A 16993-nucleotide genomic window follows, 5' to 3' on the forward strand; every position below is an offset into this window, starting at 1 on the left:
CTTAAAAAACTATTGGCGGAAGCTTCAATGACACAGTTTGGAATTTTGCAAGCTCACGGCACATAAATATGTGTATATGCTATCAATATTAGTGTGTGTTTGTGAGTGTTTGTTGACAGGTTACAGGTCTTCTGGGCCACTGAGCCGGACAGACAAGACGCATCACTGTCACCTCACGGCTGGTCTGACAGGCAGTCAGGACAGCCATGACAGGCGTAAGTAACACGTTTTAGCTTGGACGCTAACTCACTGTGACATATGCTCTCTAACACACAGGCTTCCCACTCACCACTTACAGCTTCTGCACTAATTATAGGCATCGCACAATGTTTTCGCTGAAATGACAGTGATTTAGAAGAAACTTGTTGGAATGATGCCTCCTGCACATTTGTCAGAGATGTACAGCCAGTTTTGTGCTGCGGCATATTTCTCGGTTTCTTCTGTGGAAGTCTTGGGCACAATGCCTCGCATGTGTTTGTAGGAGCACTTGCAGAGATGACAAATGAGGTATTTGGAGAACAAAGATGTTATAAGTCATCGGTTTCTCTTAATCATGTCGCAATTTAGGAGAGAGGGGAAAAAAACCTCTATATGCTTTGTTGTTGTTAAACTCAATCAACATAGATAATGTGATCTAATGGGCTCTATCATCATGCAAATGCAGAGAAATCTATGGAAAATACTTTTCCTCTCATACAGTTACGTGTATCATTAATCCATGATGTTTAAAATGTGATGGGAGTAATTTTGTGTGATAAAGTTCTCGTTGGATCACATAAACCTTCCTGCATTTTCTGCTCATTTCCAAATTTTAAAGAAAAGCTGTTGATCATGTCCGGCAAGTGCTGCATTTTGGCCTACCTAATGGAGGAATCAGTGAATGTTTGATTGATGTATCACGTTTTAACACTGATTTTAAAACAGAAACATTGCTAGTAGCTATAAGTCTGGACCTCCTTGTCTCTTCTGGGCCAATGTGTAGAGCTGTCCATTGATATAGTTCAGACAGACATTGCTGCTCTGCCTTGAAATATCCATTAGTTACACACGAACAGTTTTTAAAACAGGATCTGCCGGAGCTATTGTGTTTATAACCCAGCATAAGATTTAGTTTTTTTGTAACCATTCTATAAACAACCATTCAAATCACTGATGTTTAAAGATGTAAGGCATGTGGATGCTTGACTCAAATGACTTTTTTGCAAAGAAAGTCCTTCATAATATTCTATAGATCGTGTTTACTGGAATAAATAAGCCTTTAAGACTGACTGCATGTTAGAAATACTTGAGGTAAATGATACTTCAAATTCAATAAAAAGGACAATGTATCATTCTCTAGTGTTATGATGTTTTCCCTGTGAGAGACTTCAATTGTTTGCCACAAATGATATTTGGTTTTTTTCCTAATAGAATTTGTTCTTGTTGCTTGATTTACCAAATAATTGAGACGTCAATGTGTATTATTAAAAAGGTCTGGTAACTCGTGAAGGGAAATCACGCACTAACACACAAAGCATCAGTATACGCAATGTGCAATGCATCATACAATACATAAGCATATAGGATGCACATTAGGACACTGCAGGAGCTCATGGGGAGCAATTCATTGTTCAGCTTGAAAATTTGGATTTTACAAACGCACACACGTGCTATTGTGTATGTGTGTTAGTGTGTATGTGTGTGTGTGTGTGACTGTGTACAGCTGCGTGTAAAATCTCCTCATGTTGAATGCAGACTTTTCAAAGTAATGAGCCATTTGTTTGTGGGGAGATTAAGTGAGCTCGCAGCTGTTACCATCTCACAACTATAATTTTGGTGTTCTTAATTGAAATTTTGCACAGTCTGTTATGTGCCAAGACACATGAAACAAATGAAAACCCATATTTGGGTTTTGACAGTCTGAAGCCCGTGAGCTTTTTTTTTTTTTTTTTTTTTGACTTTTTGAATGTTGTAACTGCAAAAACAACAGTTGCTCTGCTGTCACTTTATAAATATTGATTGTTTAAAATGTGGAGTTCTCTTTGGCTGCAGCTTTTTCTATGAATGTATCGGCTTTGAGCATAAAAATCAAGTTTACGCTGATGTATCTCTATACATCAAAGAGATGCTAACTCTTTACAATCATGTGAGAAAGGACTAGGTGAGGTCCTGTGAAAAGTATGATGATGATGATTAAATAGCTTGTAGAACCACTTTTAGTAGCATTGACTTTAGATACTCATTTTCTGTGTGACTTTATCAGTCTCTCTGTTTTTAGGGCCACTCTTCTTAACAATGTTGCTTTTGATTCTTTGATGTTTGCAAGCATTAGTTTATGCACAGCTCTTCTAAGGTCCTGCCACAGCATTCACAATCAGGATGAGGTCTGGATGTTGACTGGCCCATTGCAGATCTTGACATCATTGCCCTGTTGCATGACCCAGTTTGGGTCAAGCTTTAGCTGTCAGACAGATGGCTTTACATTTGACTCTAGAATACTTGAATGCTCGATAGTTAGCATGAGGTGTTTGTGCTGGTATTGTTTATTAGAGCCACTCTGGTCTCACCTGTCCAAAGGATAATGGTCCAGAAGTCTTGAAGGTTGTTCAGATGCAAATTTGCAAACCTAAGCTTTGCTCTCATGCTCTTTTAAGAAACAAAAGGCTTTCTCCTGGTAATTATTTCAAATACGCTAACTGAGGCCTCTAGAGCTCAGATGTAGCTCTTTGGGTTTTGCAGTTTGTTTGAGCGTTGAACAGTCTGACGTTCAGGTGAATTTGTTAGGATGTCCCCTCCTGAAAAGATTGTGGCTTCCTGATGATCAATTAATCAAGTTTGTGTTGATTAGTAGCACCTGCTCGTACTTGTGTAGTTGTTTAACTACATACAGTCCTGTGTTGTGCTACAGTAACATCTGTCAGTGAGCACACTATTACTAGTAGACTGTATTAAGACCACTAATGACTAATGGACCATCAGTTTAACATAATTACTGTCTAATTAGTAATACAGCACAGTGCAAAAGTCTTGAGCCCCACATTGCTTTATATATTGATTTCAGGGAGCCAGAATTTCCTGTCATTTGTCTTTGAAAGGTTCCCTTTCAGTCGATTCACTCGGTACAACACATAAGTATGGGATATCACGCCCTCGCGTGTCCTGGCTGAAGAAACCTTTATTCACGCCTTTACGGCAGATGACGTGTGATGACACGCGCAAGGCCCCGCCCGCACATATAGCCGCTGCCATCACCGTCATCCCTCAGTTCTTACGCTCTTCACCTCGCTGAGAACACCTCTGCTGAGTTGGGCTAGCTAGCTACTGCTAGTTAGCTCCGTTGTCTGCCAACTTGAACCTAGCTTAACTGCCCCTGTTGGTGTTAGCCTCCACCGCCCAGCTGGTGCGTAGGCTGCCCGCGGAGCGCTATTTTCAAGTTTTTCTTGTGCAGCGTTTCGCTTTGCGTTTTGGGAATGGACTCCAAACCGAAGCGAGCAAAGCAGAAATCTTCTGTTCGCCCCTGTCCTCAGGGATGTGGTTTCTCTTTGCACGACAGCGACCAGCACGATGCCTGCCCTGTCTGCCTGGGGATCGTCCACGCTAGGAGAGCGTTGACGGAGCCCGAAGCTTGTGCGTTTTGTCGCCAGCTCCGACGCTCGACCCTGGAAAGACGGGTGACGTTTGTGGAAAGAGTGCTGGGACGCTCGGCTGTCGCACGGCATGACCCTCTTCTTTCCGAGTCTGGAGCCCCGGCTTCGTCCGAGTCCGAAGACGAAAATTTTCAGGTCGATGTCCCCGCGATTAGCTGGGCTGACCACATGGAATACGTTGACGGGTTAGCCGATGACGGACCGGAACCATGCAGGAGCGCTGACGGGCTTCAGCCTGGGTTGAAGCCCGCCAGCGCTCCCCAGGAAGACGATGACGTGCTGGACATCGGCCTGGACATCCATGGTTTGTCGGAGGATGAGCAGGAGAGCTCATTGTCGACCCAATATGCCGCCGCTGCTGCGCCGGTCGGCCACGATGACACCTCTCTTTTCTCCCTGTTTCGCCGTGCCGCTGAGAAGCTGCAGGTGGACTGGCCCTCTCCTCCACCAGCTCGGAAGCCGTCGCGGTTTGCGGGTTTTTTCCTTCCACCGGAGCCCGCAACGGCCAAAAACTGCCTCCCCATGTTCCCAGACTTTCTCTGCGAGCTAACAGCGTCATGGGACAAACCTCTGTCTACCCGCGTCACTGTGCCCGGCTATGGACAGTACATGGAATTGGACGGCGCCGAGGGAGCTGGTTTAGCTAACCCACCCCCTATGGAGCCGTCTCTGGCTGCTTATCTGGCCCTGTCCCATAACCATGGTGTCGGTGGCCCCGCAACTCTGCCGTCCAAGCACTGCAGATTCTCGGCCTCGCAGCTGGAGAAGATTTATCGGGCTCAGGCCGGCACCGCTCGAGCCATGAGCTCCGTCACCATGCTCCAGACGTACCAAGCAATGTGCCTGGCGGAGCTTGGATCGCTGGTTCCGGAGGACAGCCCGCTGTCACCTCTTCTTAACGAGGTTAGAGTCACCACGGATTACATCCTCCGTGCGTCTCGCTGTGCAGCGCTCTCCCTGGGCAGAGGGATGGCTTCGACAGTGGTGGCGCAGAGGCACCTGTGGCTGACCCTCTCCGACGTCCCTGATAGAGACAGAGCTGTGTATCTGGACGCACCAGTGTCTGCGGCTGGGTTATTCAGACATTCACTTGAAGCCATTCAGGCTAGATTCGATCTGAGGAAGAAGCAGACGGAAGCTCTGCGCGACATCATCCCCAGACGCCAGCCCCAGCCCAAGCCCACTGCTAGCTCTCACAGGCCCGCCGCTCCTCTGACAGCTGGCAAGAGACCGGCGCCCACTGCTGGAGTGGGAGGGCCGCCGGCGAGAGCACGTACTCCGGCCCGAGCTCCACGCCAGTCGGCCTGGGGCAAAGGCCCTCCCCCGGGCCCCCGACGGGACCCGACGCCCAGGAGGAAGAAGCCTCAGCCCTCCTAGCTGTGATTGCGAGTGGGGAAGGGATCCGGCAGCAGGGAGACGCTGCTCTTACCCCTCTGTTGCCGCACAAGAGGTGCCGCTTAAGTTCTGTTCAGGTTGTCAGCCCCAGAAGGCGCTGCACTTCCCTATCGCGGTCTCCCAAGCACATAACCCCTGCACACGGTTCAGATGTGTTGAATGTTCAAGCGACCACATCGAGTGTTCCCGCTGTTTTTCATTGTTATGCCCCGGAAAAGGTGCACCCAACAAAATGTATAAATGTACATGTTCCCATGTTGCAATCAATAAAGAGTGTTGTTTACTCTCAAACAATCTCAAATGCTCAACCTGCAGGCGAAATGAGCCAGGTCAGGCAGGGGATGCAGTCCCCTGCAGACACACTGGGGGGCGACGGCGCCCCGCCGTCAGTGCTGCAGGCCAGCCGGCTGGCTGCTCACTTCCCTCAGTGGCGCGCTTGCGCCCCCTCTCCGTGGGTGCTGCAAACCGTTGCCATGGGTTACCGGTTGCAGTTCCGGGTCAAGCCGCCTCGTTTCCAAAGAGTCGTGAACACGATTGTCAACCCCGAGGCAGCCTTGGTACTCAGAGAGGAAATACAGGCGCTATTACAGAAGAGAGCAATACGGGTGGTCCCCGCTTCGGAGACGGACAAAGGTTGGTACAGCCGTTATTTTGTCATTCCGAAGAAAGGGGGAGGGCTTCGTCCCATCCTCGACCTGCGAGTCTTGAACACGTACCTGCGAACGTACAGGTTCAAGATGCTAACACTCAGACAGCTCCTGAGTGCAGTCGGCCCGGGAGATTGGTTTGCGACAATCGATCTAACAGATGCTTATTTTCATGTCGCTATACACCCGAAACACAGGCAGTTTCTGAGGTTTGCATTCGAGGGCGTAGCCTACGAATACCTAGTGCTGCCGTTCGGGCTGTCGCTCGCTCCCCGCACCTTTACGAAATGTGCCGAGGCAGCGCTAGCGCCCCTCAGGAAGAGGGGCATCCGCATCTTGGCCTACCTGGACGACTGGGCTCTCGTGGCTTGCTCCAGAGATCAGGCGGAGACGCAGCTGTCGCGGGTTCTGTCACACATTCAGACACTGGGGTTCTCTGTGAACTTTCAGAAGAGCTCGCTAATCCCAGGTCAACAGATCGCTTTTCTCGGTCTGGAAATATGCTCTCTTTCCAGCCGCGCACGGTTGTCAGAGCACAGAGTGGCCGCGTTTCATCGCTGCCTCGCTCAATTTCAGCTGGGACGCAGACTGCGTTTCCAGACGATATTGCGCTTGTTGGGCATGATGGCATCTATGATCGCCGTAGTGCCGCTTGGGCTGTTGAAAATGAGAGCGTTTCAACGCTGGACTCTCTCTCACCGTTTGTGTGCTTCGCGTCACCTCCGGAGGAGGCTGCCGGTAACTGCGTCTTGCATGCTAGCTCTCCGTCCTTGGAGGGAGCCTGGGCTACTGCACCAGGGCTCTCGGATTGGGAGGGTGTTGTTTCGCAAGGTGGTGTCCACAGATGCTTCCCTAAGTGGGTGGGGAGCGCTGTGCGAGGGTGCGTCAGTGAGAGGGATCTGGTCCGCGGCTCAGCGCCAGCTGCACATCAACCACTTAGAGCTGTTAGCAGTGTTCTTAGCTCTAAAGCGTTTCCGTCCAGTCCTGCAGGGCCAGCATGTCTTAGTCAGGACGGACAATTCAACAGTGGTGTCTTATATAAACAGGCAGGGAGGAACACGCTCTCTTCCCCTGTTGCAGCTGTCTCGCTCTCTGCTGTTATGGTGCAGTGTTCATTTTCTGACTCTAAGAGCCACCCATGTCCCGGGCCACCTGAACCTGGGGCCGGACCTTCTCTCCAGGGGGGGTCCTCTGGTGAGAGAATGGAGGTTACACCCTTCAATAGTGGCTCAGATTTGGGATCTATTTGGCGAGGCGCAAATAGATCTTTTTGCTTCCAGGGTGAATGCTCACTGCCCCCTGTACTTTTCCATAATCGACCACGATGCACCCTTGGGCTTGGACGCGCTAGCGCACCAATGGCCAGACGTGCTCCTGTATGCATTTCCCCCAGTGGAAATGATATCTCCAATTCTGGAGAGGGTGCGTCGGCATTCCCTCTCTCTGATCCTGGTGGCCCCTTGGTGGCCCGCGAAGTCGTGGTATGCAGAAATAATCAGCCTGCTTGCAGCAAGTCCTTGGCAGCTTCCTCTCCGCAGGGATCTCCTCTCTCAGGCGGGGGGGGGAAGTGTTTCATCCGCGCCCGGATCTGTGGCACCTTCATGCTTACCTGCTGAGAGGTTAAACTTGGTTGCTAAGGGTCTGCCACCTAGTGTGGTAGCGACGATTCAGAGCGCCAGGGCCTCGTCTACTAGAGGCTTGTACGCTTACAAATGGCGAGCCTTCGAGCGATGGTGCCAGGACCGCCACACTCTCCCATTTCAGTGCTCTATTGTGGATGTTTTGACATTCCTGCAGGAGCTGTTGGATAAGGGCCTTTCGTTTTCGACGATCAAGGTTTATTTAGCGGCTATATCTGCTTGTCATATCGGTTTTGACGGGGTGACACCAGGTGCGCATCCCCTCGCCGTGCGTTTTCTGAAAGGGGTTCGCCGGCTGAGGCCCGTGCTTAAGTCCAGTGTCCCGGCTTGGGACTTGTCTTTGGTGCTGGAGGCCCTTTGTGGCCCTCCGTTTGAACCCGTTGAGTCGGTAGATATGAAACTTCTTTCGTATAAGACCGCATTACTTCTCGCTTTGGCCTCGGCGAAGCGAGTGGGGGACCTTCATGCGCTGTCTGTGCATCCTGCCTGCACACAGTTTTCTCCTGATGGCCGCAAGGTCGTATTGCGTCCGAATGCCGCCTATCTTCCCAAGGTCATGCCTGCATCTTATAGTTCAATGGAGTTTGAGTTGCTGAGCTTTTGCTCCCCTCCTTTTGAATCTGAGGAGCAGAGGAGGGTGCATTCTCTTTGTCCGGTGCGTGCGCTACGCACCTACATTGAGCGCACTCGGGATGTGCGTTTGTGTGACCAGTTGTTTGTCTGCTTCGCTAATCCGAATAGAGGTAGAGCTCTGTCCAGACAGAGGCTGTCCCACTGGATTGTAGAAGCTATCTCGCTGGCATACAGCACCGGAGGTTCTGCGTTGCCCCACGGGGTGGGAGCTCATTCCACCAGGGGGATGGCGACCTCATGGGCTCTTTTTAGAGGGGTGCCTGTGGCTGATATTTGTGCAGCGGCTAATTGGGCGTCGCCGCACACTTTTGTGCGGTTTTATCGGTTGGACATTACAGCCCCTTCGGTGGCTCATGCTGTCCTTTCTGCTGGGTCTACCACTCACTAAGGATGTGGTGGTCCCGTTCCGGTTCGGTGGCTGCTCTGCGGGGCGTGTATATAGGTCCCATACTTATGTGTTGTACCGAGTGAATCGACTGAAAGGGAACGGTTAGTTATGTCTATAACTTCTGTTCCCTGAAGGAGAGGAACGAGGTACAACACAGGGTGGCCCCACTGAGCAGTTGGCTCGGTGAAGAGCGGCTATCGAACTGAGGGATGACGGTGATGGCAGCGGCTATATGTGCGGGCGGGGCCTTGCGCGTGTCATCACACGTCATCTGCCGTAAAGGCGTGAATAAAGGTTTCTTCAGCCAGGACACGCGAGGGCGTGATATCCCATACTTATGTGTTGTACCTCGTTCCTCTCCTTCAGGGAACAGAAGTTATAGACATAACTAACCGTTTTCATTCATGTGACATCACCATTGTTGTGAACTATCAGTGCTCTTTTCTTTCCCCTCACCCCCAACCAGTCACTCCCTGAGCCTGAGTTGCCGTGGGTTTCTTACTTTTAAAAGGGAGTATTTCCTTCCCAGTGTCTCAAAGTGCTCATAGGCGACTTTTGTTGTGAATTGGGCCCATATAAATAAAGCTGAATTGAACTAAATTGTTATAACTGGTGCAAATCTGAGAAAACAAGATCAAATTTAAAATGAAGCAATTAGATTATTGTTTTTCTAGTTTTACCAGACACTCCAAGTCCTTTACATATTCAACACACACACACTGCTTTCATGCTTACCCTGGCTGAAACAACAGCAGCAGTTCTGGGGTTCAGTATATTCCCCAAAGACACATCAACGTGTGGGCCTCTGGAACAGGAGGAATGACAAATCTTCTAATTCATGGACCAGATCTCACTTGCCTTCATCATTTCACTCTGGAAACTTTTCAAACCAAACAGAGCACACATCCAGATGACAGTTTAACCAAACTTCTGCAGCCTTCTTCTTTAGCTGAGAGAACAAGAAAACCTAACATTCCATTTTTACTTCACTTTAATGGCTACCAGGGCACTTTAGGAATAATTGTAAAATTTTATTGATCAGCACTAGCTGCACTTTTCTCCTTAGAGGGGTCTAATAACATCACATGGTTCCACTGTTGCAATAAAACAGTCATTTAAGCTGTGTTGAATATAGAGACATTTTGCAGACATGAACAACTGTCTTATTATATCTCGTCACTCACATGGCTTTGTAACCTCTGTCACTCTTTGGATCATCATTCTTACAAATGAATACACTAGCCTGGCTAATGCTCATTATTATCTCCTTTCCCCCCAGTTTTACACTCATAAATGAAAAGTCAATGTCCTGAATACTTTATAAGGCCTGTATCGGCTCATTATGTTAAGGGTCGCCAATGTAACACCCTCCTATAGTCTGTTATTGCCAGAAATGTTGCAATTACATGTCATGTATACTATTAGAATTGGCTGACTTTCCTACAGCGGGGCTGAGCAGACAAACAGTGCCAAAGCTGGAGTCTGTCATGTGCTGGCCAGCGACCATCATTAATGAGTGGGTGAGATGATGGCACAATGACTTGCATGCCTCTAAGGCTCTGTAAAGTGGCACCACAGGGACTTCCTGTACTGCACAAGGAGCTGTCATTGTCTGGGCAATGCACCAGACTCAGCTGGTTAGATATTGATGGCACAGTTTATGTGAATGCACATGTTTTACCCATCTGTTACCAAATGTTAATATGTTGAAGAAGCATATCCAGCATCTGAAAGGTTTGGAGAGGTATTTTAACGGTGTTGATCAAATCCTATGCCACACCAAAGGAGGAACAACTGAAACATCTGGGACTTTAAACATCACAGACAATGTGACTGATGATCCACATTGAAAGCTCTCTACAGGGCCAAACCAAAATGTAATTGCACCATTTTATCATGCTACAGTACCTAATGGCCATTTATAGTAAATAACCTACCTACCTACCCAGAGAAACAGACAATCTACAACCGCCAGTTAACCTCACATTCATGTCTTTTGATTGTAGCCGGAAGCATGAAGAAAACCCACGCAGGCATAGGGACAACATGTAAACTCCACAAGTAAAGACCCCAGAACATTACTTTTTATATTAACAATGAATTAGATGACAATGACAATCCCCAGAGAATCAAGACATGACCTCGGAGTCTCTCTGACTTCTACTGACCTTCTGAGACTACTTTAGCTCATTGTTTTGGTCTCTATTTCTATCACAGGTGCTAAAGGCTGTTACAAACAAAACTTGCAAATGCACTCTGAGCTAGCTGCAAACAGATGAGATTTCTTAGTAGATAAACATTTAGCAGCTAAATGAATGAGCTAAATAGTCAAGGCATTTCCCTCTTTGCAGAAACTTAAAGCCGAGCTAAAGGTAGACTTTTTGTTGGATGCAAATTTGCCAAATGGCCTGAAACTCCAAAAGAATGCTAATAATAGTAAATACACTGGACATAGTGGCTTTGTAAAGGGATAACAGAATCTGAGATGATGTGTTTTCACATTTTTTGCTGCCAAAAATAAATTATTGCAGCTTTAAGGATGACAAAGTGCCATCAGCCAAATTTGAGCTTGGACGTGTATTTAAAAGCTTTAATACCCCCTGATTCAAGAGGGATATTAACTACATAAGAGCAGCAGTCTGTTCTAAGTGTATATATTAGGTTGAGTTAATGTAGGCTTTTAGGTTGTATCTATTACATACATCTGATAGTGAGCCATGAACTATATTTCTAATGTTATTAAAACATAATCTTTGTATCACTGTACAGTCCAAAAGCATAAAGGGCTATAATATAAAAGCATAAAACATCCAGCAATCTTCTCCAAACACCTCCTTCAGTATAATAAACATAATAGGGTTTGTAGCTACGAAAGTGCTGCAGCTGTAAAAGCTAGATACTTTCACCATTATCCACATTTTTTTTGTGCCTTGACATGACACTTGTTCACACTTTCAAAAGACGTGATAGGAAAACAAAGCTAATTCTTGTCTGTAAAGTATAAAAGCATATTGTATATAGTAACCACAGTAACCACATTTAGCCATCTTGATGCTTTTGTTTACAAGTAAAATCCTTGTTTACTCGCACTTCTGCCTTCATACTTTCTAGTGTGAATAAAGCTGACACGGTTGTCCTTTTCTAGTGAGAATGGTACCAATATGAACATTTTAATGTCACGCTCGGGCCCTTGGGACAAAATATGGAAATTTCTTAAAAGTCTCTGGGCTCTCATTAATATCATTATCATCACCACTTCTGCTACTGTCCCACTTCCAATGGTGTGCTAAGGCTTTGTAAAAAAAAAACAACCCTCAGTTTTCTACGATGTAGTGAAGTAACCCTCCGTTATGTGTCAGAATCATCCAAAAGCAAGCGCATCACGTCATGAGTGACATTAAGTTCTGCATCCGCACGCTCGTCCAGCGCTCAGAGTGAGGTTGTGTGAGAGTGTGTGTGTGAGTTCTGTTGCATTTGGATGCTGAGTGTATGGGTGTTCCAACCAGCCATCCCCCCTGGAGGTCACTTTGAAATGGAATAGATTTTTCTAGATCTCAGCCAAGGCTGTAGGGAAGGTCACTTCATTAATCACAGCTAAATGCCACTGTCTGCCCGTCTCCCTTCTTAACCAAGTAACACCCCCAGATAACATAATTGATTGATACTAATAATTAATTCTCCTCTGTTACAGAACGACACAGAGTATCATTCAGTGGTGAACCGTTAATTACTTTGTAAAGACTCATTAGGTTAATGCCATAGTGCGCTCCGGTGGCACGGGGGGCAAATGGATGTCTTCCTCCAGCAGTGGCCTTTTATGAAACAGGACGCCCCCCATTTCCCACACACACGTTTCCCCTCCTCTCACTTCCTGTGTTGTTCTACATATCACCGTGTTAGCCTACTTTGACTGCTGATTCAGTGTTGCAAAATGTCATGTCAGATTTTGCTTGAGAAGATCTTGTCAGATGGGTTGAGGCACATGACGGTGGGGGGAAAGCACAGACAAGCAGGCTCAGCATGTGTGCTTTTTTATTCGTGGGGCATACGTGTATATGTTTGTGGCGTGTAAGTACATGTTTATGTTTGTGTCAGATTCTGTCTTGTTCACATGTAAAAGCCACCAGTCACGCAGCGCATCTGCATCGCAAGCAAGAGTAAGAGGACACGCCAGGTTATTTTATTATCTACCAATCTATGCTGTATGAAAGGAGCTGATGCAATAGAGGCTTTTACTTTGAAAATAATACCCTGTGACATGTTTGCATAAATAAATGTGTCATTTACTACCGTCTCGTTCAGTCTCACTGTTCATGTTAGAATATTATTAGTGGAGACGTTTGTTTTTCAGTCACTGAAAGCTTTTACGTTTGCTGTTCTGTCTACAATATCTTTCCTGGGAATAATCTCCTTTGCATGGGAAGTGATACGTTCCTGATTTGATTACGAACAGACGCAACAACTTAGCAGTGAAGAACACAACTGCTGAAAGGCAAGAACAGCATCCTCGGGACCTCCAACAGCATATGAAATAAAAGGGGGGAAAAATGGACCTCTGGACTCGTACTGTATAAATCAATTTTATAAAACAAATTGGCCACATATCACTCCAATTTTATCCTTTTCTCTAAACCTGTGGCCAGTTTATGACTATGGACATATTCTGATCTAAACAAAGCTGCACTGGTCACTAATATGAATAAATTAATAAATAAAAGCAGCATTCATGTGCATTCTAGCTCATCCCACTAGACATTAGCTCCATCTTGTGGGCTGTATTTAAAAACTAGACTTCTGAGCTGGAGGCTGGACGTGACATCTTCTCATGTCTCCACACTTACTGCTGTAGCTCCTAATCGGTAGCTGTCAGTATTGTTATGAAACTGCTTTAAAATTTTTATTGCCGTGTTTAAGATCCCCATAAATTAAGATTATTGCAGCTTTTATTTGCAGCTATAAATATTTCATATTTGAGTCTTTGGGTATAGATGATAGTAAATTATACTTTATACTACTATACCACTTCACGGAGTAACATTTAGGTTCCGTACAGTGATGTCAGAAGCTGATATAAGTCACTCACTGGAACTTAATTAATCAAAGTTCTATGTGTGGCATCAGAGACCCTGAAAAAAATCTCTGAAATTTGACATTTCACTGACATTTGCACAGACACAATGACAGTGGCTTTCACTAAGCAGCTGATGGGAACTATTTTTGGAGATGACCCAGAAAGATTGACAAAATGCAAATAAACAGAGAAGAGCAAATGGATTTATGATCAATATTGGCAGCAGTAGGCAGACAACAGATGTCTGTCAAATTGGGTTTCTCAGCTAAAGTAATTACAAAGAATAAAGTATGCCAAGTTACTTATAATGTGCCTCTCTGGTAGGGGGAATTTAACTAATCAAATGCATATCTCCAAACTCCACAGAAGGGCAGAGGGACAGTGTGTCTGCCAGAATGTATTTAAAGTTACAGTTAGACCATTAAACTAAGTCTGTGCCACATGCTAAATTGTCCTTTGAAGATCACTGGCCCAGCCATTAGTAGATTACTCTTTGAAATTTTGTCCACAAGAGAAAGCCTGTTGTAAAGTACATGCATGAATCTGATATTATGGCAGTAGGATCAGGTGGGTTTTATGAAATAGAATGAATGTGAAGTTTATTGATTTCAGGATTACTGTTGCTTACTGTTGAAAAAAAGATCTTAGGTTTGAACCTCCTGCTTTCTTCTGCTCTCCACATTAAAAATATATTGTACGTTGCTCTGTGCGTACTACACCTTTGATAGATAGGTCACCAATTTTCAAGGAGTGTGTGTTGTAAATGGCTTCTGGTCCGTGACTTCTTTTTATGCCAGTTTTATTTTAAATTCTGGTTCTATTAACAATAAAAATAATAGTATACAAATATATATTTTGGATCAAGAAAAGCTGTAAAGGTGACCAGTAATTTTAAAATTTCTTCTAAAATTATGGGCAGCCATTACAGAGTCCTTAAGACTGGTATAATATGTAAATTTTCCTTAGTTCTTGTATTTTGCACAATTTAAAGTCTATTTCATGGTTTCTAATTGATACCTGTTAATCTACCAAAGAGGAAATAAATGCATTAATAATAGTCTGTGTGTCAGTGTTGAATGCACTATAACAATATTCCCTAGGTGGTAGAAGAGGATCTTCTAGATCTTGCATATATGTCTCTTGAAGGTCAGACTATAATCAAATAACACACCCAAGTTTCTGACAGCTGATTTCATGTAAATGCATAAAAGACCAAGGGAAGACTTGGTGCTTGGAAGCAGCTCGTCTGAACCAATGATAAGAATTTCTGTCTTATACCAGTTTAATTTCAAAAAATGTGCACAAACCCTATTCTTAATATCAGTTAAGGCAATTTGTAGGGCTTGAGAGGATAGTTGAAACGGTGGAGATCGACCTGTGTCATTGGCATAGCAGTGGAATGAAATGTTGTTTCTCAGTAGAGAGCATAGGTAAGGGAAAAGGGATAGGTCCCAGTATAGACCCCTGAGGAACTCCAATATTTAGGGCAGATTAAAGAAAGCTGTGGTCATTAATGGAAACAAAACATTTTTGATTGGCCTCTAAATTAAAATTGTATGGTTTACTGTATCAAATGCTGCATAAGTCAAGTAGCAGATTTTATATTCTGTACTTAACACTTAAATGAGCTTATGTAAGTGTTACTGCTTATTGGTGCATCAGTGATTTATTATCTCAGAGAGCGTTAGCTTCAGTATAAAGTGCTTTGTTTGGGGGTGTTTGGCCATAATTAATTTGTTGTAATGCTTTTGTTATGATTTTTCTGGCCTTGTTAGCATTAGAGCATGTAAGAATATGTATTATTTACTATACTTTTAGTCATACAAATGCTGTAGCTGTAACACCTACTCTGTTGGTAGGTTCAATTACCTGTATTTTGGTCCAGACAAATATATTAAAGTCCTGGACAGACTATCATTAACATGCATCCCATTTAATTGTTCCCCTAACTTTAGTCAAAGATTTAAACAGAGGCTCTGATCGAGGGTCTTATTGTTTTTTTCTTTGAGAAAAAAACATTTCACCCTGCTTGTTGAGAGCTCAGGGTTTCTCTTGAAAATTGAATCAACTACTTTGATTATATTTTAGTGCGTCCTGGGTTCCTCCTGGTGCATGGCAATCCCCAGCAGTTCTTGGAGGATGAAGGAATTGACACCATTGACTGAACCCCGTGCTCGCCTGACCTGAATCCAGTAGAGCACCTCTGCAACATTATATTTCATCCGATACCAAGAGGTTATACCTCAGACTTTCCAGGAGCTTTAATTACGATTACTATTAAAATTTTGATAACTGTTGACTGTCTTCCCTACACATTAAATGTGTATGACCCTTAATTGACCTAACACTTCCTTAAACCTGATGGGGCCTGCTGACTCTCATTCAGTTCCCCGTCCGCACTTAAGACAGAGAAATAACATTGTCCTGAGGCAAAAAATCAAAAAATGTTATTTTAAACAGCTGAAATCAAAATCTGACTTCAAACTACCAAATATAGTTCTTCAGATGTTCAAGTACATCCACATATTTTGAACATAGTTATTTCTATTTATGTATAAAAAATGATGTTATTTTTAGCAGTAGCTGATACTGCCTCCAATGTGAATTTGTTTCCTGAAAGGACTGCCAGGTCAAAGGTCAAACCCTCTTCAACTTCTCATTTTAGTAAACAGTGTTGTGTCTTGTGTCATCAAACAGAAAAAAATAATAATTACAAATTTTAGGGGACAGCGTAAAACAAAAAATGTGGTTTGTTGCCCCAAGGCAGCACCGTGCCATAGAGGGCTAATGTGTTGTGATGTGACGCCAGACTACAAAGTGTTACAGGATATGGTGGTCTGTTTTGATCTTTTTTGAGGCATTTTTTCCAAAATGAAAAAAAATAAATGTTTTGCTTTCTTTGCAAGCCCCTGGGAACTTGACTGGAAGCGAAGGAGAAGGAAAAAAAAAAAAAAAAATATATATATATATATATATATATATATATATATATATATATATATACATATATATATATATTTTTTTTTTTTTAAATCACAACAACCACAAATTAAAATACAAAACTGTTCTTACAATGTCAGAGTGTCTAGTTGGATTTGATCACATGGGTTGCTTGGCTAGGCTCACTTAAAGAAAAGAGAAGGTAGTGTTATTTCTTTAAGGACAAAGTAGAAAGAACTCCTATGAAGAGTATAAATGAAGATTGCATTCTGCACAAAATACCAAGGACACCAGTCACACAAAAGAAAGAAAGAAGCATAGAGATTGAGCCACCTGGAGCGCATAAAGCCTGACAGCCAGTTAAGAGCGAGGTCCCAGGACAACTATTGATCAGATAAAGGAAAGCCTTAGGGAACCGAGAGGACAAGGGGAACAACAAGCAGAGAAGCTGAACAATGCTTTCTGATTGACAGAGAGACAAAGTGCTGCTCATGTACTCATGTCTAGGATAAAGGGGGGTTGTTTTAGGGCACAGTATACTCAGCAGAGTAGTAAACACTTTTTAAGCATTGCCATTAGAGCAGCGCTTCCCAAAGTGTGGGGCCCGCCCCCTAGAGGGTGCACAGAGCCATTGCAGGGGGGGCGTGGTATGA

The sequence above is a fragment of the Copadichromis virginalis genome, linkage group LG20 (assembly GCF_057382275.1).
Source record: "Copadichromis virginalis isolate Kocher_CV1m ecotype Utaka linkage group LG20, C_Virginalis_male_GT1.1, whole genome shotgun sequence".
NCBI lineage: Eukaryota > Metazoa > Chordata > Actinopteri > Cichliformes > Cichlidae > Copadichromis > Copadichromis virginalis.